The 25,375-nt window shown below is 39.7% G+C and overlaps 1 protein-coding gene across 1 annotated transcript in view; it reads right to left on the reverse strand.

Moving 5' to 3' along the window:
• PTPRD (protein tyrosine phosphatase receptor type D) overlaps positions 1-12,326 on the reverse strand; it is a 385,966-nt gene extending 373,640 nt beyond the window's left edge. The window contains exon 1 of the mRNA XM_074855344.1: positions 11,934-12,326. The gene's annotated coding sequence lies outside the window, so the exon portion shown is untranslated. The remainder of the gene's footprint in view (positions 1-11,933) is intronic.
• Positions 12,327-25,375: the final 13,049 nt, after the last annotated feature.

Here is a 25,375-nt window from a genome sequence, read left to right on the forward strand (position 1 = left end):
TGAAAACTGGTCTTTGTAAGAATACGACTCTGAAAATGTGCAAGTACTGAAAGCCATGTCCAAATAGTCAAAAAACTAATTCTGAAAGAAGCTTCAACTCTGCATAGATTCAGGCAAGTCACACAACTTCAGTATGAGCTTCAAACCATTACAAAGGGCAACCAAAATCACAAACACAAACTCTCAACTTCTATGACTTCATTCCCAATAGTGGAACCGTACACCCCTAGCTCCCCTCAGCAGTTACTAAATTATTGAATACATGCAATTCCAGGCAACACCAGAAATATAGTAATACAACTGTATCTCTGACTGGAGCATTCATCTACCCTGCACTAGCAGAGACAAAACTTACAGAAGCTGGGGAAAATCCTGCTTATTGTTTTACATGTGTATGCATATGCATAAGGCAAGAAAAGCAGCCATTGTTAACCACTAATAACACCTCAGAAACTCAGTAGATGGAATAATAACTACATTAGTGAAAAAAGCACAGTGAGAACCTGCCTTAAAGTTCTCAAACACATTAAACACAGAAAAGTAATACAGCATACTAAGAAAAGTACAGTGAGTGTGACAGTGTCTGACAAATGGTGTCTATTAATGAAATTTAATGCTTCAAAACATTAACACAGCAGTTTCATGTTCTTCTGAAAAATACCTAGCTCTGATTCCACTTGGAGAACCTGGCATTGAAGTGAGCATGAGAGCTTGGGAACCTACACTCCTGAAGTTTCTCAACAGAGTGTGAACTTGCAACTTTTTACCAGGTGGGTCATCTGCAAGAACAGATGTCAGGATTGTGTCTCAATAAAAACTGACACGCTTTGATAGAGACAGGATTTAAGAAACTGAATTCAACTCAATAGCACAAAGACTTAAATGGAAGGCTGTACCCGGAGAGAAGAGAGCCAGCACCCACAGTTAAATCTGAATCTGCTACTTCTGCAACTAGAGACAAAAACGTCAAAAGGACACCAGAGAGAGATATTTCTTTGTTGTTACACTCATGCAGTTCTCCAGACACCAGCCAGAAGAAGCTGTCAAGCAGATCTATTTCTCTTAATGTGTTTCACCTTTTAATGTGGAGAGTCTCCTGATGTAAAAAATGGGAAGTAGTAGAGAAAGCAAAAATTTTATGAAGAACCAAAAGACAATGTTGTCTCCTATCCAAGACATAAAAGAAAGCACGGAACTTTTTTAAAAATAGATAACCCAGAGGTATTCAGATACCTCAGTGAAGGCAGAAGGTTTACAAGTATACATGTGGTGTCTTAAGTACACCAATGGATAGAAAAGTCTATATTGAAAGACTGCTTTCTAGATATCTATACATAGTCAAAAAAGTTGGAGATCAATGCAAAAAGGACAAGCCTGTAACACTTAGCAGAAGATTTAAAATACATAAATGAAGCCTCTGAGATCCTAATGACAATAGGTTTCAGAGGGAATTTCTAGAACATCACAAACAGAGCATCCAATATTCATAATTTAAGTGATCCTCTGAAAGAAGGACAGCCTAGGGAGCCCACTCTTAAGAGTTTCTGAGAGTTCACAACATCAGATACGATCTAACAATGAGAAGCAAAACCTGCTACAGAGAGTTACCTTTCAAGGATACCTAAAGGCTCATTCCAGACAGGGTGATGTACAGCATGGAAGAGCTGGAATGAAGTAGGCGTCAGTATTTCTTCAGGAACACACATTTCTCCTTGATTTACTAACTGCCATCTTTCATACAGAGAACAGATCTCCACCTGAAATGTTCCCAGGAGTGCAAAACCAGGATGGAGAACAACTTGGAGAAAGAAGAGGAGGGGAAGGGGCAGTCACAGTAGTCAAACTGGCATTGATTCTGTGGCAGTTTTGCTTTAGTGGGAAACTTCAGAGCTTGTAAAATTTAACTCTTTACTCTTTCAAGTGGGTTTCCTCCCACCGCAAAGCTCTTCAGTGTTCTCAAGTGTTCTTTCTCATTAAATATGAAAGAGATATTAACACCATTCTCTGAGGAACAAGCTGCAGAAAATATGTCTAACTTTCTGAGTGGCATCTGCATTACAAAGTTAACCCAGGAAAGCAAAAAGTTCACATCACAATGGCACGCCATTCACATCCTTACAACAATGAACACAAAAAAGCTGAAAATGCAGCTTGCCTGCCAGTAACACAGTTTAAGATTTTATTTAGTAAGAGAATACATCTGTTAAGCATTGGTTAATAAATAAGCATTTCTAGCAACTCATTCATCATCATGGTAGAAAAATCCCACCACACCTTTCTATTTTCCCATCACACACTATCTATTTTAATTTTTTATTAATCTGTCTCTCTCTAACCTGGACTACGGCAGAGATCGGCATAGATGAAACAGTTTTAAGGCCACTGGACCTTTCGTGGGTTCTGTATTCTGCACTAAAAAGTAGAAAGACTGAGATTATAAATTAGAATTGCCTGAAGAAAGAGAAATCCACGTCTCTAAGAAGTCCAGTAGTGATTTTCATGCTTTCTAATACATTTGAAATAAGATTACCCTTGTGTACTAGATTAATAAAGCAATCCTATGAATAAATCAGCCAGGGATACAGTCTTAGTAAGTGTCCTTTTAGGGATTACGTTGACTAGAAGGACACATATCTGTTCCATCAAATACAGCCCAATGGCTGGAGAATAAATATTTCCTTTTTATGTATATAAAGTATTTACTCTGTTCATCTCAAAACTGTCTAGAAATTTCCAAGCTAACTGAAATACTACTGCAAAAGTCTTAACATTGTTTTGTTTTGTTTTGTTTTTTCCAGTCACTGTAATCATGCAAAATTAAACCCAAGGAATGTCAGGATTCTTACAGAGGTATGATTGCTCCTGCAGGCATTCACTGCCACCTGTTAGCATTAGAAAGTACAATGCTCTCTTCATTATCGTCTGCCCTTGATATATTTAAGATTTTCATCTAGTCTGTATGCTGAAACTTCACATGGCCATTTAAGGCAGCTTTTGAAAATGTTAAATGGGAAACAGGTGTAAATTCTACATATCTGAGAGTGACAACAAAAATTTCCACTAATTTTCTACTTCTCTTTAACAACAAAAAAATTGCATTAGAGTACCATTAATATCAACTAAGACAAATGTTTCTTCAAGTTAATATTATACTTTTTTTTCACGTATCATGTACAATAGAAAAATTCAAGGCTTCTCATGTCAAGCAAAAATAATACCCAAAAGTATCCAAATCATCAAACAAGGTAAGCAAAAAATTTTTGCTGTTTGGAAAATTCTGTTAGTCAAGCACAGGTCATTGATGAACTTAACGATAATTTGCAAAACTCCATTCTTTGTGAAATAGGTTAAAAATGAAAAAAAATAACAAAAACTAATCACAGAATCCATCTGTTATTTATAGTAAAATGAATTGCTAAATAGTGAATATTTATTACTTAAGCAAAGACAGTTTTCCAAATAAAGTTGATGGCATGCTGCCAGTAAGTAGAATACACAGGCATTTGGCAAAATCCCATTTACTTGATGCAAAACTGTTCTAAAGTGATTCTTGCTAGATACGTATTTCTCTTTACCAAAATGCTTCTTACTCCCTAATTTATGAAATACTGTAAATCAATTCATCAGATATTTTACTAAGCTTTCTTCTCTATATTTGAATTTAACTACTGCTAGGATTACTCCAGGTAAAAACTGCTGTCATTTAAGCAAAGACACAAAGGATCCAAACAATGCTGCTGTCAAAGGAAATCTTTCTCACCGACCACTGAGGGCTTTCAGCCTATTAGGACAGCTCTTCTAAGGCTTGACCGAAAAATCCACCTATACCATTAAGGTACAAATTAATACAAACAGCTCAAAAGAGTTTTGCAGTCTTAACAATAAAACAGCATGTATTGTTGTGCGCCTTTCTCTACCAAGAACCACTTCTTACAAGTTAATCGTATCACCATATATCAAGAAAAAGCTTCAACAGCTCAGGGAAGGTAGATAGTCCATAAATAGAGTCTGAAAGTCTGATCTTAACAAACGCTTCTGAAAGCACACATCAGAGCTATCCAAACTATCCATCTTTATTTGCAATGCATACTGCGATACCCAAACTAAACAAGGTAACACTAAATACCATTTACCCTTTCTACCTGATGAATATCTACATTTTCATCACTGATGAATATCAACTCTGCCTTGGTTAAGCTTGCTGAAAACCCCTAACATATATTTTATCCATAAAAAAAACCCCACACTATTTCTAAGTGAAAAAGATGAGTATGTTTGTGCTCGGTAAGCTGTCATAAAATTTAAGCATATCTGAAACATCAAAACAAGTCAACAGTATAAATTCCAAATTTGTTAACATACTTTAAAATAGTATGTAAGAAGTTCTAAATAAAGTCTCATCATTCTATTTATTTTTTATAGCTATTTCTGGGTGTTTCTGTGAAACAAAAGGGCATACTCATGACTAAATTTGTCCCTATTATTCACAATCTATTCAGTCTTTCTCACTAGTATGAACAGCTTTCTGAACTATGCTGCATTGAACGCACCTAGTTGTTTTTTTTTTCTTGGTTACGTTGGTGTAGAGATATAAGGCTGTAAATTCCTATCCTCCATCAGTACTACTGACCTCAGAGCAAACCCCACAACTGGCTACAGGCATTCAACATCCATCATTGCTCCTGAAACCTAATCTTTCAGGGAAGGACAGCTGCACTGGGCAGCAGTTAAGCGGCTTTCTAAGATACACTATCATCCCAAACAAACATAAATAAATGAATAAAACTTCCTGTCCTACTTTTTCATCAGTGTTTTAGAAATCTCTCATTGCATGTACTTCTCACTGAATTCATGACTTTTATCATCTACACATAAGAAGACAAAATTCTAATCTAGTAACCATTTTTTTTTAAAAAATTCTGCTTCTTATATGCAAAGTATAGCCGTTCATTTATTAATAAAAATAGTAAAATTCCTACAATTATTAATACACAGTTCACCTGTAAAGAGGATTTTAATAAAATGCAGCATAAGAGGTAAAGACATTCACAGTACTGAAAACCTAGGCAGAAAATCTCTGGTCCTGCATTTATAAATGGCTTTTTAAAAAAAGACCTCCCTGCCTACAGCAAATTTCACAGAAGGAGAAAGCCCCTTCCTTTAAGAAAAGTAAAGAAATTAAAACTGTGATTCACAGAAGTATAATTACGCAGGTGAACACAGATAAATTCATCATGTGTCTATGCTAGAAATCATGACACACATCTGTCTTATAAACCGCTTCTTTCCACGGATAAAGGAGATGAAAGAAAAGTAGAGTATAGAATATTCCTACATATTTTTGTGAACTGTAATAAGATCAATTTTATCCTTTTTTTCAGAAAAATAAATAGTATTGTTCCATAACTGTAATATGAATATGTGCTTCACTTTTACAAAAGCATGTACAGAAGTGAAGAAAAGAAAAAAGGAAGGGGAAGGGGAAGGGGAAGGGGAAGGGGAAGGGGAAGGGGAAGGGGAAGGGGAAGGGGAAGGGGAAGGGGAAGGGGAAGGGGAAGGGGAAGGGGAAGGGGAAGGGGAAGGGGAAGGGGAAGGGGAAGGGGAAGGGGAAGGGGAAGGGAAGGGAAGGGAAGGGAAGGGAAGGGAAGGGAAGGGAAGGGAAGGGAAGGGAAGGGAAGGGAAGGGAAGGGAAGGGAAGGGAAGGGAAGGGAAGGGAAGGGAAGGGAAGGGAAGGGAAGGGAAGGGAAGGGAAGGGAAGGGAAGGGCAAGGGCAGGAAAGGGCAAGGAAAGGGCAGGGAAAGGAAAGGAAAGGAAAGGAAAGGAAAGGAAAGGAAAGGAAAGGAAAAGGAAAGGAAAGGAAAGGAAAGGAAAGGAAAGGAAAGGAAAGGAAAAAGGAAAGGAAAGGAAAGGAAAGGAAAGGAAAGGAAAGGAAAGGAAAGGAAAGGAAAGGAAAGGAAAGGGAAAGGAAAGGAAAGGAAAGGAAAGGAAAGGAAAGGAAAGGAAAGGAAAGGAAAGGAAAGGAAAGGAAAGGAAAGGAAAGGAAAGGAAAGGAAAGGAAAGGAAAGGAAAGGAAAGGAAAAAGAAAAGAAAGGAAAGGAAAAAGAAAAGAAAAGAAAAAAAGAAAAGAAAAGAAAAGAAAAGAAAAGAAAAAGAAAAGAAAAGAAAAGAAAAGAAAAGAAAAGAAAAGAAAAGAAAAGAAAAGAAAAGAAAAGAAAAGAAAAGAAAAGAAAAGAAAAGAAAAGAAAAGAAAAGAAAAGAAAAGAAAAGAGAAAAGAAAAGAAAAGAGGTCAGTTTCTTTATTCCTCGTACACAAATTTCAGCTTTCTCTGTGAAAGCTTTATAAAAGAATGTAACCTACAGACAGTTCAAAAACATGGTTAATTTTTTAATTCAATCAGCACTATAAAGCAAGCAGAATTACTGAGTTCAAATTCAGCAATTATTTTCTAAAGGTCAGAAAGCCAACAAAAATGTTACCAGAATGTATTTGAATTTCCTCTCAGTGAGTAAAAGCAAGTAACAAAAAGCCAGGCTTGTGGGTAAAACCAGTGAATAAGCCAAGATGAGACACTGAAATCAAAATGGAATTGGGCAAATTTGCAAGAGAAATGTATACCTATTTGCAAATTTAGGACCCAAGCCACATTTGACTATATTCTTCATGAGAATTAGTCGATTCTGTCATCTAAGATGCCAGATTTTACATGCCACTTATTGACCTAATTTTCAGAACACTAAAAACTGTAGAAGAAAGAGCAATACACTTGCTTGCATTACTCCATATACCACATTTGATACACTGCTTGGAGAAAAAGTATGCATTATCTGACTACAACAGTATGTGAGCAGTTCAGCTGGCACTAACTAGGACATCCATTTTGATTGTCTGCAAACAACAAATTAACTTGTGTACCAGTGGAGCAACTCCAGTAACTGGAAGATTACTGAAAAACTCAAATAACTCTTCTATGCTTAACTATGAAGAAGCACCGCACAGGGCATGATAGTGTATTAAGGCATGTCCTCTGGTGAAATAAATAAAAGTGCCTAAAATTCCATCACTTTCAGTTGGCTGGGAAGGAGGAAGTTTTCCACACATTCTTTGCATTTGAAAGAATACGCAGATATCAGACAGATATCAGACTGACAAGCATAAATGGGGGAGTTGATTTTTCCAAAAATCTCTACCTGTTTTGGAACGGTACTGCAAGATCAATCACTTTTTTTTTTTTTTTTTTTTTTTTTTTGGTTATGTGCTACTAAGCTTCTGGAGAAGGCTGTCACGGCATGTAAGCATAAGACACTTAAAGCTGTAAGTCTTAGAGAAGTACAGACTGTGTATACCTGCTGATGTAGTTAAAAATACACTGATAAACAAAGTATTCAGGTTGAATTGTCGCTTTTATGAATGAATTGAAAGAACCTGAATAATAACCATGTTTTAAAAAAGCAATGCTTTCAGTATTTATGTAATAATTAATTCATTTTAACCTAATTTTTTGCGAACAAGCCATTTGTATTATTTTGTACCTATTTTCCCCACATTTTAGCTGTCCACTTCCTATAGGAAGACACAAACATGCAACCTTTTAATAAATCTTATCAATCACCAATCAAAAGCCATCTGAGCTTATGAAATGTAACTTAGAATTGTGCAATAGTAGACATATGGTTCTATCAATGCACGGCAGCTAAAACAACAAGTGAAGCTTGTTGGAAAGGAATTTACAGGCAAAGCACTGTCATGCAATCATTTTCTACATCATCAGATTTCTCCAGTTGTACTGCAGTTTTCACTATAGTTGATTATCAAGAGAAGAAATGCTTCCTCTTTGCTCCTACTCGGTAAATCACAGATAGCATACAAAGGAGTATTTTTAAACACAGATACTTGCTTTAGGCTGCCAAGTTGCCAGCATACATTCATTAATTAGCTTCATTTAAGGCCTTTTCCAAAGAAAACAATGATTAAGCAAATAAACAACTCACAGAGTATGTGAAATTGAGAGTTTTCATAAAAATATTGTATGTTGACTGTGTTAGGCCAACTATTATTAAATAGGACTACAACATAAGCAAGCTCCTGTTAAAATAGATGGCATTATGTTACTCTTTGAACTTAAACCAGCAAATTTCTATACCTTTTTCTCAACTTGTTGAACAACAAAATGTTAAAAATCACCATGATCTTACACAAAAATGAAACACAATCATTTGTAGACCTGTACCATATTACTCCTCTTGATATTCGAAGTGCAAATGAAGTGCCTGTCCTCTGCATTTTGGAGACACTGTCTTGGTTTACTAAGACTTACAGTTTTGAATAGACATCATTTGAGAAAACCTTTAAAGCGGATTTCATTACATTTCATCACAACTTTACCTAAGTGCACACACGCACATTTCAGAAGATTAAAGTGTGTCAATATTTGCACAACTGTTGTCAGTAATATGAAAAAAGGCCTCTTGCAGTAACTAGCCCAACACCACATGATATATCGAAACTGCTGTTTTAAAGACAGCTTATTAAAAAAATTAACATACCATAGGGAAACTGCATTTTGATTGTATGACCTTACTGTGACTCAGCTTGAAAATCCTTTCAAATGAGAATTTTCAAAGAGCTTAGTAACGGAAGTTCATTTTGAAGGAAATCCAATATGCAAATATTTCAGCTGTGCTCTTTTACAAATTGTCTGCCTTGTCAGGTTGAAAAACCAAAAATCAACAATAGAACAGTGTAAGTATACTTGACCTTATTGCTTAATGTCTATTAAGAATGCTACGGCTGGTGGATTTTACATTTCTGAAACTGACACTCAAAAATGTATAGTGTATCTTCAGCCCAGGTCCCATAAATGCTGACTACGCTCCAGCCAAAGCCTTGGAGCCACCACACTCTCAAACTTACGTAACACTTACAAAGCTAGTTTAAATACACCATCAATCTATGTCTGTTCCTGCCTTGAAGTAATCCTGTTTAGATTATCTTTTAACCCTACACTTGCATGGAACAGTACCATTACTAATCTAATAGAAGAAATACACAGGCAACAAATCTGATTTTCTCAGCTTACAGAAAATATGAAATGCGGGGAGACACTCAAATCTGACTTTGCCCAAAATTTGCACGTCCCAAGCTGATGTTCATCCCCAACTGCCATAGCAGTCAGGAGAGCAGGGAGGAAAGAACTATGTTGGACACCACACAGGACTGGGGGAAATGGATGAAGTAGGGTAAAAAAACCCAAAATAATATACAATTTGTATGCAAGTAATTGCAGCCTCATTTATTAGTGAGGAATCAATAACCGGCAACTTCGCTTTTGACATTAGGCACCTGTGTAAAAAATGTCTGGTGAAAGAGCAAGCTTATGCCATGTACTGGTATCTGCTGTGCAAGAGCAGTTTATACAGGCCCCTAGTGGCTCTGCATACACAGCAGCAGATGAAGGGGGATTCCCACTCCTCCTCAGCCTGTGTAGTTTTGGTCCCTGCATTATTCAAACGTAGGAACGAAGGGCAATCTTAAAAAATGAAAGGTGAATTGATGACTAGACCTAAATCACCAGTTATTTCATTCTCTCGCACACCCCCAAGACTGTTCTTGTAAACCCTCTCCTAAGATTAAGCACTGATTTACTATTACCCGTTGAGTTCGCTGACAGTGCTGGTGTTTGAGTTACATAACCATCACAGCAGAACACTTAATTCATATTACTCTTTAGCATTCATTTGAAAAGTAGTATGACTGATTGCTCTAAAAGCAGGTCCTAAGACCTGTTCCTGAAATCTAGAAATACCAAGATACTATTTTCCTTTCCACACACCATTCCTGACAGCTTGCCATAGCACACACAAACCATAATGAATTTCTTAGTGCCTTCTTAGCGTAGAAGTCTTCTACTTAGGCAAAGCTTTCAGTGTTTTAAGTGGATACAGAAAAGCTATACATCATTTCTGCATTGAGAGAAATCTAAATATACTCCACCATATTAACAGAAGTGACAAAACTAAAATTGGAAAGCTACTCCTGCAAAAAGTCTCTCATTAAATCCTTCTTCCTTTCTATGTAACACTCAGTGCCTTGAAAATCCCATGCCAGTACATTTACAGCTTTTAGCAATTTTGACTGGGCAAAATTTGACAGTTGAATTTATTAAACTGACCAGTTTGTCAATTTCACACATAAAAAAAGTGGTAATAGCAGATCTCATGAGATGGCATTTACAGAACCTATCAAAAAATTGCCATCTGAAGTAAGATACAAGTACATATGATTGCATTTAGGAGAGGGGAGAATCTTCTTTTTTCTTCAGAGTTGCTCTGTTCAATAACAAGAATTGTAGGAGCTTTGCATGCTCCCAGCCCAGGAGAAAATGATGTCATTTACTATACACTTTTACAGCAAGAAAAGAAAGTACTGACCAATACATCACCACAAACCACTAGCAGATACCAGAGGAAGGAAAAACATGGTACATAAACATTTTTCCACCTCCGCATCAAAATTCCCAATAAATGTCCTGATATTACAGAAGTTGCTTGTGCCTGAACAAAAGGTTGGAAGTGATCTCCAGAAGGCTAAGAAGACAATCATAACTTCCCACATTAACCCCACATTTCAGAGAATATGGGCTTCACCAAAAATACTCCTGTATGCAAACAGCAAACTCCAAAGCATATCAGCATCTACAGACTCATCTCCAAGACAACACCGTCTCAGGCGACAAGTGAAGAAACACACAGAACCCTAACTATTCTGTGCAAATAAAATGACCCTTCTGCGTATGCTGAAACCGACAACGTGGATAGGGTAAGCATGGTAAAGAAGCTGCCATCCTTCCACGAGGCAGTAACTGTACAAAGGCCAGGCAAAAGAATAAAATACGCACGACAGCAGTCTGGAGAAGTAACAAGGAGAAGCAGACATTCAAAAGCCATACATGCAAGGGTGAGTGGTAATCGCTTAAAAAGGGAATAATACAGTTCTGTCGGGGAATGAGGGGATAGAAAAGAGGCAAAATTCGAAATTCGGTGGAAGAAAACTACTGGTTTATTTGCCAGCCTGGGAGAGCCCGATTGCAGCACCCAGAAGTGACTGTTCTCACACGGGCAGACGGCGCAGAAGGAGCTGCTAAGTTTGCTTAACAAATTCAAGGAACCCTTTGTAAGGGCTCAGAAAACTGAGTTTCCAGCCCGATGTGCTTCCTTTCAAGTGGCTTCGGGAGAGTAAACGAAGAAATTAAAAGCCTAACCTGTGAAAAGCTTCGTATCTCCGTGCCTCCCCGCTCCGCCGAGAGAGAGGAGGAAGAGGAAGAAGAGGAGGTGGGGGAAAAGGAGGAGAAGGAGGAGGAGGAGGGAGCTCTCGTCGGACCGGCGCCGGGGGTCCCTACCGGCCCCTTGCCCCCACACCCCCGCTCCAGCGGCTGGCGCCTCGCCTCTCACCTCTTCTACCTTCCCCCTTCACCCCACCCGTTTGAATAAAGAAAATAATTAATATTAATAATTCGCTCGCTAGAGCAAACAGCCAACGTGTAAATAGTGTAGCCCGCCCCCCCCCCCCCCCCCCCCCCCGCCCGCGTACAGTGGCATTCAGTGGAAACGTCGACTCCGATCCATCACTCGTCCTCACCCTGCCCCATCCTCCGTCCCCGCACCGCGGCTCCCCTCGCTCCCCTCGCAGGCCTCGCCGCCAGGCTGAGACCCGGCTGAGGGGAGCGCGGAGCGGGCTGGGCACGGCCGGGGGCGAGCCCGGGGCATCCGCGGGGGAGAGCCGTGCGTGAGGCACATGTGTGCCGGGCTGCGCACACACACCCGCGCGCGCACACACACACGTTTTTATACGCACCCACACGCACAAACGCGCCGAAAGAGGCGGCAAAGACGGAGCGGCGGCAGGGGAAAAAATGGGTCAGGAGCGGGGCAGTTACCTGGTCATGCTGGCTCCCCCGGTCCCAGCAGCAGCAGCAGCCGCCGCCGCCGCCTGCCTGCCCGCCCGCCGCCGCTTCCCGCCGCCGCCACCTCCTCCCGCTGCTCCCGCTCGTTCCGGGGCGGCCAATTTAATCCAAGCCCCGCAGCAGCAGCAACAGCACCAGCAGCAGCTACGAGCGGAGCCCCCCCGCCGCTGCTGCTGCCTGGCGCTTGTGCGTGTCTCTCACAGTCCGGCGCCGAGGAGCGGGAGAGAGTCAACGAGAGTCCGAAAATCCAGCATCCAGAAGAGCCAGGTCTCCGCCTGCCTCCTCCTGCCAGCGCCACCTCTCCTCCGCTCTGCTCTGTTCCGCTGTTCTTCTTTTCTTCTTCTTGTTCTTCTTCCTGCGGCGGCGGCGGCTGCTGCTGCTGCTCCCGGGCGCGCTCTCTGTTCCCGAGCTGCTGCTCCGTTTCCCCTCCTCCTCCTCCTCCTCCCTCTCTCTCCTTCCTTCCCCCTTCGCTTTCCCTCCCCCCCCCCCCCCCCCCCCCCCCCTTTTTTTCTTCCTTCGTCTCTTTTAGCCGATTCTTTCGCTACAAATAGCAGCGAGGTCGCCCACCCGGGCTCCCCCCACTCTCCCCCCCCCCCTCCAGAAAAAGTGCAGTGCAAACAAAAGCGAGGGAAGAGGGCACGGGGCGGGCGGAGCGGGGAGGGTAGAGACACGGGAAAAATCCCCAGAAACCGTCCCCGAGAGCCGAAGCACGAACAGCCCTCCCCCCACCCCGCCTCGCTCCTCCCGGGGGAGAACGGGGACGCCGTGGGTACGCTGGTGGAGACGACGCTCCCTCGTTCCGCGGGTTTGTTGTTGTGGGATTTGGGTTTGTTGTTGGATTTGGGTTTGTTGGTGGTTTGTTTGGGTTTTTTTATTAATCCTCTTACGCCGCCCGGATCACAGGATCTGTACGGCCCCAAGCGTTCGGGAAAGCTTGCTGCCGAGCTCTGCGCCCCTGCGCGCGTGTGTGTGCGTGCGAGCGGGCAGCGGGGCGGCGGGCGGGGGAGGGAGGGGTGGAAAGGGGAGCGACCGGCGGAGCGACGGGGTGACCCGCCCGGCCGCGCCGGCCGCCGCCCGCGCCGCGGGCTGACCGAGGCCGCCAGCGCACAATGCCCGGGGATCCCGCACCCGCGCCCCCGCGCGCGGCCGGGCGGCGGGGGAGGGGAGGGAGGGTGACGTCACCCCGTGCCGGCCCGCGGGGCGCTCCCGCCCGGCTCCGCGCGGAGGGCGCCCGCGGCCACACCAGCCCGGCGGCGGCGGCGGGACAGAGGAGCGGGCGGCGGCCGGGCCGCGGGGCTGCGGGCGACAGCGTGTGGCGTGTAACGCTGCCCGTTGTCTGCCCCTCCCCGGGCTTCCCTGGGCAAGCGAAATCCAGCGGAGTTCAAACGCTTCACTTCTTGTCCGGGTCTGCACCCAGCCGGTGGAATCACCGGGCTTACCGGATCGGCCAGTCCAAAGAGGGGTGTTGAAAAGCGGTATTTACTTATTCAATTGTGCTTGTATATGTCCTTAATTTTGCTCCTGAAAACCGGTCAGATTTCATGCCGAGTGACACCACATGTTGCTTGGCGCAATCGGTGGCGTGCCACAGGGCAAAAAATGGTCCCTGCTTTTCTTATCCCGTCTTGTCTAATCCTCTGCAAAGAAGGAGCAGTAGGTGAAAGCAATAGGATTTAGGTGAAGAGTGCTTTGGAAAACCTTATTGTTGGGTTCTAACCATCTACAGACACCCACAGCATATGCCCTCCGTGCCACAGTTCCTCCCATGTAAACTGGGGGTAAAGCGTTAGGATAAACTCAACGCTAGTCAGTCATTATGGTGGCAGGAGCCCAATAACATCAGTGCCACAAAAGTTGGCTTACGGGCGTCCACGTGCATGAAGCTGCAGCTGCACTGTTGGCCAGACTGGTGCGTCTTGTCCTGAGCTTAGTGCTGACTTGCTGCAACCTGATCAAGCTGTGTAGCCCCTGGTTCTGAAATCAGTCATGGTAGTCCTTGCAAAGTTCGTTGCAGATCATTGCTACTTTTCTGCAGATGAGAGGGATTTGCGTATTTTCTAACATATAACCATATTTTATTGTCCCCTGGAAGGTAGTGCTACCAACATGAAGTCTGACAGAAGTAAAGATAAACTTTGTTCTCCCCAAGTCCTATAAATTGCTGTCTTCTTTTGATGCCGCTAGTTACACCATGAAAAATAGTCCCCCAGGTAATCTTACACTTAAAGGAGCACTAGTCCTTTTCAAATAGTATCCTTCAAAACACTGAATGATTTTGTAAAAAAATTGCTTTCTATGAAAAGGTAAATATATGAGCATGGATGACTACTTTTTATCTTGTCAAAAAGAACTATTCAATAAAAGATGAACTTTTCAACAGGCAACTGTGGCTTCAAAATGAAATAACAAAAATCAAAAACTGGGCAAAACGCTATTTTATCTTTATCATAATAGATGTGCTGAAAGAAAACAAGAATTAAATCCTCACCTTTGCCCCCTTGACTCAAATGACTGCAGGGCTGTATTTGCTTTGAAATGGCAATACTAAATAAGTATTTCAGGTTTTAATGTTATGTCCCAGCAGTTTTTATCAGTATACTTAGCTGTTTTACTGTTCCTCATGCTGTGATCCTTGCGTGACATTGAAGAATTGAGCAATAAACCCATGCATTTTATATTTTTCATGTGGTATCACAATGTGGATGTGAGTTTTGGGACTACATTTAGCCTTCCATTAGAGACATAAGCAGGTTGTGTAGCTCTTCCTTCTGTTCAGTCAGCATCACAGTGCACATTAGGAATAAATGTGTTTCTTTCTATAGTAGTAAAACCAGATCTCATGAATATTATTTATAAGATTTCGAGGTTTTGTAGTGATGCTAAAGCAAAAAAAAAAAAAAAAAAAAATTAACCTAAATTCATGAAGCAGCATTAAAACACTGTACACTTACTGTTGCTCTAGTGCATATCATTCCTTATTATCAGTACCACAAATTTTATACTTAAGATAGTATCTTACACGTATACATACATAAAAATATATATATGTGATTTGGTAATACACCTTTAACATTCCTTCCTTGTAAAGAAGAGGTAGCACATCAAGAAGCATAACTCATCTCCTACAAACTACTCATTAATGTGGATTTTTTTTTTTTCAAAATATGTGAAAAATTCAAACACGGCATTCTACACCGGTGGTCTATTTTTGCCAAGATTGCAGCAGTACATTACTCTAGGTTTAGTACAAAACTGAATTGGAAAAACATTTACACATTTTATTAACTTTGAAATATTTCTTGTGAAACACCGAACAATCTCTAAGATCATAATTAAATTAGGTTTGGAGGATATGAATCTTCTATTAATTTTTTTAAGGTGGAAGGAAGGAGGGTTTTTTATGTCATTTGGAATTAAGTATCATGTATTCCCTCAGAGTTTTTATAAAAACAGACACCTTTCTCTCATCATTCAAAGTTAACTGTTTAAGTCCTGTTCCTGCTCATGCAACTGCCTTCAGTGTCCTCACTGAGGCTACGTACCAGCAGTGCAAATTTGATGTGAAGTGCAGGATGTGAGTGCAGGTTTAAAACTCATGTAGCAAAGAAGGAAGAGAAACAGGTCAACTTTCCTTCTGTTCATCTGAATACATACCTGCAACGATACTCAGTGATTTCTACCATAGCTCTTCAAGTAAAGGACCAGACATACTCTTTCATGTCTCAGTCTCATGAGTTTCATATATTAAATAGTACTCTATTAATAGTGTGCAGTATTATTTTTCTCTCGGCTGTTCTGCCTTGGATTGTTGCTTGCATCCCTGGTAAATGTCATCCCACTAAGCTCTTTAGCACAGTAGGACATTCCATTAACAACTGGAACCAGTGGACATTGGTTTACTGCACAGCAAGATCAGGAAGCGGAGGGGGAGCAGGGGGGGACCAGGAAAGTTACTCTGTGGTTGCCTCTACGTTTTGGAGTGTTTTTTGTTGCATACATTAGGATAGCCGTATATTACAGTTATTTATGATTAACATCCGACAAGCTAGCAGCTGAAATCTAACAGATGATTTCTCACAAAACTGCATTAATGCATATGTTAGGCATTGGCTTACAAAATGATTGTGAGAAACGTTCCTGAGTTGCTGTACCGATATTTGAAAATTCTCATTTATAAGTCACAGACACTGTGCGCTCCTACTATTAAAGATAATAAAACACTACTAGACAAGTAAACATGTGTTGTCTATATGCAAAAATTTGTTCGGCTAACACAGTTTGAGTACACATCTTTTAAATGTTGATTTAGTACCTCAGCAGACATTCTCAGTACTAGCCTTTATCTTGTAGACATTGTAATTCATATAAATCTTTTAAGTGATGAAACTTAAATAGAAACAGAGGTTTGGGGAAGAAAATGATTTGAAGGGTAGTTTTTTAAGATCATTTTTGCCGCATTTGCTGGTTTTTTCCGTCTTAAAGAGACAAGACTTTATACACTTGGGTGATCCACCTGGCATTCCGAACAACTTCTCTGTGTGCCAGCACATTTAAAATCTATTTTGGAGAAGAATTCAGGTCTTGTATCCTACAGGTCTCAAACCCTTTTATAATTTTCCTCCTGTGGAAATAGAGATTTGGTGGACGAAAGAGACCAGCAGGCTGGCCTGCACACTCACACCAGCCCATTCATTGAAATGAGCCAGGCACACCGCATGCCCTACCACAGAACCAAGGTAGCTGATGGGAAAAGGAGGGTAGAATCAGGTGTTGCAGCACATAAATAGAAAGAAAAATCGGGCTTGGTTGTTTCTGCTTCTCAGGGAACAACTTGTTGTACTAGCTCTTTGTATGTCATTTTGTGGGGATTTTTTTAACTGAAAAGAGCAAGAGGCCTAGAAAACTAGTAATTAATCACACGGTACATGAAAATCTGCAGGGACTTGGAGATGATGAAGCAGTATCGGCTTCCTCAGCGTACCTAGAGTGTGTGCCACAAACTGAAAATAAACAACAGCATATGTAGGGAAAGCTGTAAATAAGATTTGTAGATTGAGGAGACAGAAGTCTTTTACTTCTAGAGTATTTGGAGTATCTCAGATGTGGTGAGGACTCTGCTAACAATTTAGAAATAATATACTTAGAATACAGAACACAGTGTGGTGATATTTTTCTTAAAAATCTTACATATATATATAATGTATATACGCACACATGTGCAGGAGGTCTGTGTCAAGATCTGCTTTCAATTTGAATATGGTGCAGTAGATGGGTGGTTTTTGTTCTTTTGTTTTCTTTTGTTTTCAAAATGTAGCCTTCATGGGAAGAAGGTACCCCTAAATTTTAATGACAGCAGCAGAGAACCAAGACTAGAATATCATTAATATTTTCTAACATCAGAAGAGGAAAATGGGATCCAGTAAAGGAAAATTGATAGCCAAATGACAGCTTGCTAGTTCACACCTTTTACAACAATCAAATGGAAAGAGATACCATGAGTTACTTAATGATCGTTTCATGGTTGCTCAACATGTACTACGGAGACCAAAGACACCATTTTGCACCCATAGGTCAGAGATCACAGTCTATATAACACTACTTGACATAAATCCTGACAGCAAGTAACTGAACTCGTTTATTTTAAAACTTGGGAACAAAAGGGATAGATAGGAAAAGATACTAGCGTCATAACTGATTTACAGAACTGGGAGATTTTGTTAATCTTTTATTTGAACACTGACTAATAGTTCCTAAGGAGACACTGCTGTTCAGTTTACATAGCTTCTTTTATATAAAAGTTTCCAAAAACACTTTGTAGAAAACAGAGGATCTCACAAACTAACAACGACTAGTCCAAGTGAAACCTCATAAATCTGAATATTTGTTCCCTCCTGCCAAACCTCAAGGAGGTTCAGATCACAGTGTCTTATATGGCAGTGCTCTACTGTCTGGGGTCTGAGCAGGGTGTAGAGGGAGGAGAAGGAGAAGCCTTAGTTTATTTTTTAACCTTGAACCTTTTGTTTCTTGAATATAGGAGTGTTACGGAATAAGCTACTCAGTCATCTGAGGGAGGGAATGTTTCCATTCCTCTCATGTTGCCTCCATTCTAGTAAATCAAGAGGCATAGACAAGCACTGGGAGGCAAGATATGGACTCTCCTAGCAGAAGTGCTGCATTATGAAACCTTGCAAGATAGAATGGGAAAAGGGAAAAGAAAAATGTAAAAGAAAATTCCTCTCAGCATCTCTTTCCCTACAGTTACCTACAGTTAATATTTTAAAGTCATTATTGCTGTGGGCCTATAAATACTTCAACAACACTATGGATAAATATCTACAATACCAAAAGAAGGATTATTTTTTTACTATAGAGGACACTATTATGCTCTTTCTGGGCTTTAAGTCTATCTCAGCATATTCAAGTTTGAACCTCTTCTATTGAATCTGATAAATTTGTACAGATTCAATTAAAGCCATTTTTTTCCCCCCGAATATAACTCCCATTAATGGGGAATGTGTTTCCTAATCAAAAATACATAAGAGTGTCTGACTTGATTATCAGTATATGGCTAGGAAGAGTTTCAGCTCAACTTTTAGTGGGCAAGTGTCCACATTACAAAATGTTCAAGTCAAGGACTTTATGGAAAATAAAATTATTCTCTCATTTCTAAATGAAGTTGCTCCAGAGGTAGCTGCAAGTTTATTGGCAGGTCAGTCTGGATAAAAACTCCTGAATTCTTTAGTACAGACTGCTATTAATCCAGCACATTTCATGAGCATTGTGTTTGCCTTTTTTTCAATTTAAAATATAAAATATTGCAAATGCCATGAATTCTGATATTAGGGGGAACAGTATGACCTCAACTGACCTGTGTAAACAGATTACTGAGTTTCACTGACACAGACAAATATTTGACTTATAACCACTCTGTTCATATTACCTTTCCATTGTTTCAGTTTATGTTTTCTTCCATCCCATCCATTAATCACTGAATGCAAGCCCACTGAACATTTACTCTGTTACAGACTGTAGTATATAAGCTATGCACTATCACATCCTTTTAAGGAAGACTGTGTATCTTGGGCAGAACAAGAGGTGTTAAAACTGCATTATCCAAACAAATCTGCTCACCACACAACATTCTCTAATCATTTTCATTCTCAGCAATTCAATTAAAACAGAAATTAGGACCACGAGAAAAATCTATATTTTAGCCAAAGAAATTATTCGTGAAAATGGAATGGAAAGATTAAATCTGTTGTATTGAATCCAGATTATTAGCAAGCTCGGGTGCCAAGTCCTTTGTTTTTCAATGTTGAAAATCACTTTTCCACATTAAACTAGCCCTGTGAGGGAAATCACGTATTAGTCACAGTTTTCAATTCAAAGGATTTATTTTTCAACAAGGGAAAAAAACTTGTCAAAGTTCTGTAATAAAAATGACAACCCATTCATTATGAAATTCAGCAGACATCTTTTTAGGATGCAAATATAGTTCCGTGACCTCCATTTTTTTATATAGGCTGGAGCTAGCACAAGCGTGAACTGGTGGAAATCAAATCTAAAGCCTCAGAATGTGCTGGTATTTTCGCATGTGGTTCCTTCACTGAGAAGGCACAAAGGACACAACAGGGGCAATAAATTTCAACTCCAGTGTTTGTGGATTGAAAGCAACATGGTTTGTGTTTTTTTAATCTCAAGTAGGTTCTGCATATTCAGGATGAAGTTATGATTTTAAAAAAAAAAAAAAAAAAAAAAAAAAGACATAGAGATTATTCCTTCTCCAGACTTATTTTCACTTCCTTCCTCTTGACTTGGCTCCCTGAACTCTTCTTTGGTTTTGCAACCATGTTGAAATAGGTTTCTTTCCTCCCAGTGAAGCTATCAGTCTCTTCATTCTTACAATCATCCACATACAGTGTTTTTCCAGAATCGTCTACTTCTTACATCTTCTAGTGCCTCCTTTCTCTCTGTCAAGAGACTATGCTTTCTTCTCCTTAAATCTCTCATTTCTCAAATTCCAGCTTCTCTGTTCTATTCCAATACCCTGCTTACCTTTTTATTTTTTTCCTCTTTCATTCATTTCCTCTCTTCCAGATTTACCTCATTCTCTGTTCTTCCAAACACCTCTGTCATCAGCCTTACTATCTCCCAAATCCTTCCACGTTTCATTCCGGAAGTACACTTTTGCTTATATATGTAATGGGGGAAAGGGGAAGGAGAGATTATTACATAAGTTGCAATTTTTAAGATCCCAGACAGGTCAGTATACTCTTGCTAATACATAGAGAAGGAGGTTGTAGCAAAATACCATACAACAATATACATAACTTTATTGCATTCAGTACCTAAACTGTTCTACAAGACATCCTTCAGAAGGTGGAGCCACTGAGACATGGAGCAGTTCTAAACACAAGGTCTCCCACTGAATATTTCTTCTTGGTATGGCACTCAGTATGTAAATGCTTGTTTGGCTATGTGTTGTTTCACATCTCCCTGCCTAGATCCAATTCATTTTGGTACTGCAAGGCATGAGACTGATCTCAAAATGAGGTGACATATAGCAAATATTTGGAACCTGGTTTTCTTCCAACATTTTGAAGAGATGGAACATCAAAGGAATGAAAAGAGTAAGTCACTGTCTTACCTGGTGTGATTGAGAAATAGGTCACAAATATAGTGTCGTATTGGGGGCCTTCAGGAACAGTAGTAGAACGCATAAGCTGTCCTGTCTAGAACAGCAGTTAGTCTTGGGATCAGAAAGATGTTAGTTCAAATATCACTGGTATGATTGACCATTCTTTTCACATAATAAAGGAGGTAGAAATCCTTAGTAAATAACATGCCAAATCTCAGGGCATTTGTAACAGTTTGCCTCTGCAGACTCTGTGGTGAGCAGCAGCTGTTTTTTTGGACTGACATGAGCAGAGACTATTTACAAGGTGCAGCTTGAAAGAATGCTGTAATCTTTTTTCTTTGCATGCTGACTCCCAAGGTGGCAAAATGCAGTGATGATAGTGATGATGGAGGTGTCTTCCTGTAATTACGCTCTCAGCACATTTAAAAATATTCTGAGTACCACTGGTATGATCTGAAACAATGAAGTTTGCTAACCAGATAAATCATTATCTCATTCCATCACATGAATTGTCTTTCTTTCTACACACACAGAGAGCCCCTTTTCTAACGAAGTTTATAAAAATGACAGACTTGGGGTGTGCTGTAGTACTTTCATTTGGGACATTTTCTGTGCGACGCAGTAGTCTTTAAAAACAAAGAGGGTGTGGGCTTGTACCTGTTTTATGGACACAGGAAAGTGCTAGATTTATGAAAATTATTTTTTGTATGATTTCACTGAGAAGCAATCAGGGAGATAAAATAGTTATTTTAGTTGCAGCAAAACTAAAACTGCAACTTAATTGTTTTTTATTTAGCAAGGATTGTTACTTTACTTGATAATTCATCAAGCAACAGACAGGAAGAACAGCAAGAGTGTTCTTGTGTATTTGGAACAACATTCATGAAGAGAAAAAGAAATGAAAGGAAAAAATGTTTGTAGATATTTCTACCAGTCCAGTGCTTTCAAACGTCAGAGGTTCTACTGGCTCATCAACCCCATGTCAGTTATCAGGGCATGTAAACATCACGGCAGTTGCTCCTTTGTTCAGTGGTACCAGGATGCTGTCCATCATAGCCTAACAAATATTTTGGCCTCTTTATTCTGGTGTTACTAAGCATAAAAAAGACAGACATGTCTCCTCTTCCCACTCTGATAAATCTAGGTAATGTGAAGGCCATGGATATAACAAACCCTAACAATTCAGTTATGTTTATAAATGATCATTTCATTTTAAATAACAAGAAAATGAAAGAAAGAATTCTGAGCACAAAATGAGGTTTCAAAGATTATTTGCATTTACTAGATTCATATGATGCAGTAAGCCACTGAGCAAGTAAGCTTGTGTATGACCCTGCTAAGTATTTTTCAGACCTGTTTCCCAAAACAAAGTTGTCTATCATGTGAGGATGGCCCACATTTCTTGTTTCTAGCCTGTATTTGGTTTGGGTTAAAACAAGCATTTGTCTGTGCTTATTTTACCTGATGATTCAGGTTGGTCTACATTAATGAATTGCGCTTTTCGTTATTTACTGTTCTCCCAGCCTGCAGAAGTAGCACCTGGATAAATCTGCTTCCAAAGGGATCTGGAAGACAGAAAGCTTCCCGTAATGTACAGAAAGGGCTTCCCAGAGCTGGCATATACTTCCTTTCATAGTGTGTTATTTTAAGCTTATCCGGCAGTACAGACATGGAAAGTCACCTAACACTATGATAATTGTAGTTCTATGCACAAAAAAACACAAGGACTTAAAGTTGTTTCTGGTCCTTTAGTAACTGAAGTACAAGAAGAAAGTACATTATGTCTTATAAGAATGTCCTTCCCCAGTGAGCTTTTGAAAAGCTGTACATTGCAACCTGTATACTTAGTACACTATTTCATGCTAGTATCCAAAACTGAAGAAAACCACAGTAAAAAGCATTCAAAGAAGGCATATGGAGAATTTTTTTACTCACTTGTATTCTAAGATATAATACTGTTCTTGTGCATAGGTTGTGAAAATATACACTTTAAATATGTAGCTGAGCATACATTTTTATACCTCTTTCTGTTATTTCTTTATTAGATATTGTATTGATTATCTATACAGTAAGTATCAAATAGGTTATGTAGACCAAAGCACATGCCAGTGCCTACACACAGCATGATTCTGAGCATACTCCTAGCATTCACACTACACTAAATGAGGTGAGTCTTCTATTCAAAGTGATGTACTTGGATAAGCATTTGCAGGACGAGAGACATAAAAAATGTAGTTACATTTCCTTCTAAAGGCTGAATTGGTTTGCTGAAACTTTCAAAAGGCCGTACGAAAAGTATATTTTTATGAGTATAGGAATTGAAGATATTCTAAAAATATCCAAAATACTGTCACCAAGTAGAAAGCATTTAAAGAAATACTAGGAGATTATATTCCCAGAGCTCACTGCTGAAACCTTAGCAATTTCCATCTCCTCATTATTTACACAGGATCCACTCCCCTTTCCTCTGTGTAAATTGCTTTCTTCTGGGTATGATACAGCAGGATGATTCAACTCTCCTTACAAAACCCCACTGGAAATCTGAGCGCTCTGAGAAATTCATGGGGTCTGGCTAGTCAGTGTAACTGGGAATACATTCAGTACCTAAAAAATCCCTGTGTATGTTAAGGAGAGGAAGAAGGTTAAATTTTTTTTAGTGGAAAACCTCTAAATAGGGAACAGGTTTTACATTTGCAAATCCTATTTTTAATCTCCCTTTGCAGTGAATGTTCAGGGATACTAATAATACTGCAATATCTTCTCAAGAATTTGGAGCTTTGTCAGTTGTCCTGGTTAAAGGTTTCATTATTTGCCATTGGCAGAGCACACACGCATGAAGCATTCATTAGTTTATCATTATAAGTTAATATATGGTATCTATTTAAATGTGGGAAACTCACTTGCAAAAATAACTTGGTACATTGTGTGCTGTTTATTGATTGGAAAAAAAATTACAGCAATTGGCCAAGGATAAATAAGTGTTCTTCTCCAGAGGTTAGTATCAGATCAAAACAGGTTTGTAAATACCATCTTGACACAATCCGGTTCAAAAATATGTTTCTGAAAATGTGTTTTTTGTGATATGTATAAAAACTATTTGTAATAACCATAGTCAAAAGAAAAATGAATAATGCAATTTTTGTCTCTGTTTCAAAGATCCAAGCATGATTAACATAGATAAATCCATTTGCAATATAGACTGTTCATTAAAATGTCTTTACAAACTCCTAATCTCCAACCATCAAGGCGCTCCAGGACTCTTTTCATGTTATGTCAAAGCTTCCAGAAACAGAACTGCTTTTCAGTTCTCAAAAACTTAGGGGCACCAGGGAATTTCAGTGCAAGTTCTCCCTTGACCCAGAGGTTTTCTAGGGGAGATTTTAACCTAGGTGTCTCTGCCTGAGCTATAGATGACCCTCCTTGAGTGGGGAGGGTGGGCAAGGTCACCTCCGGAGGTACCTTCCAATCTCAACCATTCTGTGAGTTTCCTGAAGATAGTTCAGCAACAGTGAGTCAAAGTTCCTATTTAATCACTACAGACTGATGCATGCTAGGAGAAAAAAAAATCATTTGGATTTTGACCATGTTTTCTTTTTGCCCCTTTTATGGTCACTTTTTGTAAGTACAAGAAGCAAATTCACCTACAGGCCATACATTTGAAGTAAACATCAGACAGTATCGTTAAGAAATTGTGAAACGAATTCTGAAACTTCTAAATACTTCTGCAACACAGTCTGAAGAACTGCAAACTCAGAATACTCTGAACTACCAACTTCTGTTGTTACCTTTAACAATAGTCTATCTATAGGTAATCAGTTTTCAAGTAAGTACAGAAGAGGTGGTTCTTTTAATGTGTGCAGAGGGCCGGGGGGGATTTGCTTACACCACCTACTTACAGTTAAGTTAGGATTTATTCTGTAAAGAAACCTCCTGCCAAGAGTGGCCCTCTAGCAACAGGACAGCACCCCTTCAACATCAGCCTTTTCTCCAAACACATGAAAATGCTGGGAAGGAGTATTTCATATCCTAAAAAACTACTTGATGAAGAACTACTGTCCTCATATCTTTACTAACACTGCTCAGTTGCTAAGTGATGACTTTATCTAAAATATTTTTTATAGATGTACAGCTGCTTTCCATTTATCATAATTATTCCACAAATACAGTACATATAGTCAAAGTCTGCTCTAGGTAAATCAGAGAAGTCTAAGTTTTTTTCTTTGTCATATCCTGCAAAACTGTAGTGTAGAAGGATAAATGTGTGGTGTGCCAGGCTAACTGTAGTTCTTTAGTGTCCAGATGACTTTTCTCCAGTAATGTCTTCTGTTTGCAGAAACCACTGATATCTTCTGGTAGCAGAGAGCCGCTGAGGGCAGAAGAAGACAGCTGATAGAATAAAAGTTTCTCTGACAAAAGTATATACTCTGGCATTTGTTGTTTGTTCACTGTAGAAATGGGTGCAAGTGACACAGGGTTATTTTTTGTTCAGCTCTTCTTGAACAAGGAATTTTATTTTGTGTAATTCAGTTATTTGCAAAGGTATAATTAACACAGGGTCATCTCAAAATTATATGCCTCAATAGGTAACTGGCTTTTGTCATTAATTATAGGCAAGGGAAACAATTTGTTTGCTTGTAATTGTCAGTCCATAACTTTATGATAGAAAAGTTCCATGTGGATATCTGAATAAAGTTGAATTGGAGGCAGGAAGTTGGAAATACTCAGGCTCTGTCTGGGTAATCAAAGGAAACAGGCATGAAGGGAAAGACTGGAGTAT

The sequence above is a fragment of the Strix uralensis genome, chromosome Z (genome assembly GCF_047716275.1).
Source record: "Strix uralensis isolate ZFMK-TIS-50842 chromosome Z, bStrUra1, whole genome shotgun sequence".
Lineage (NCBI taxonomy): Eukaryota > Metazoa > Chordata > Aves > Strigiformes > Strigidae > Strix > Strix uralensis.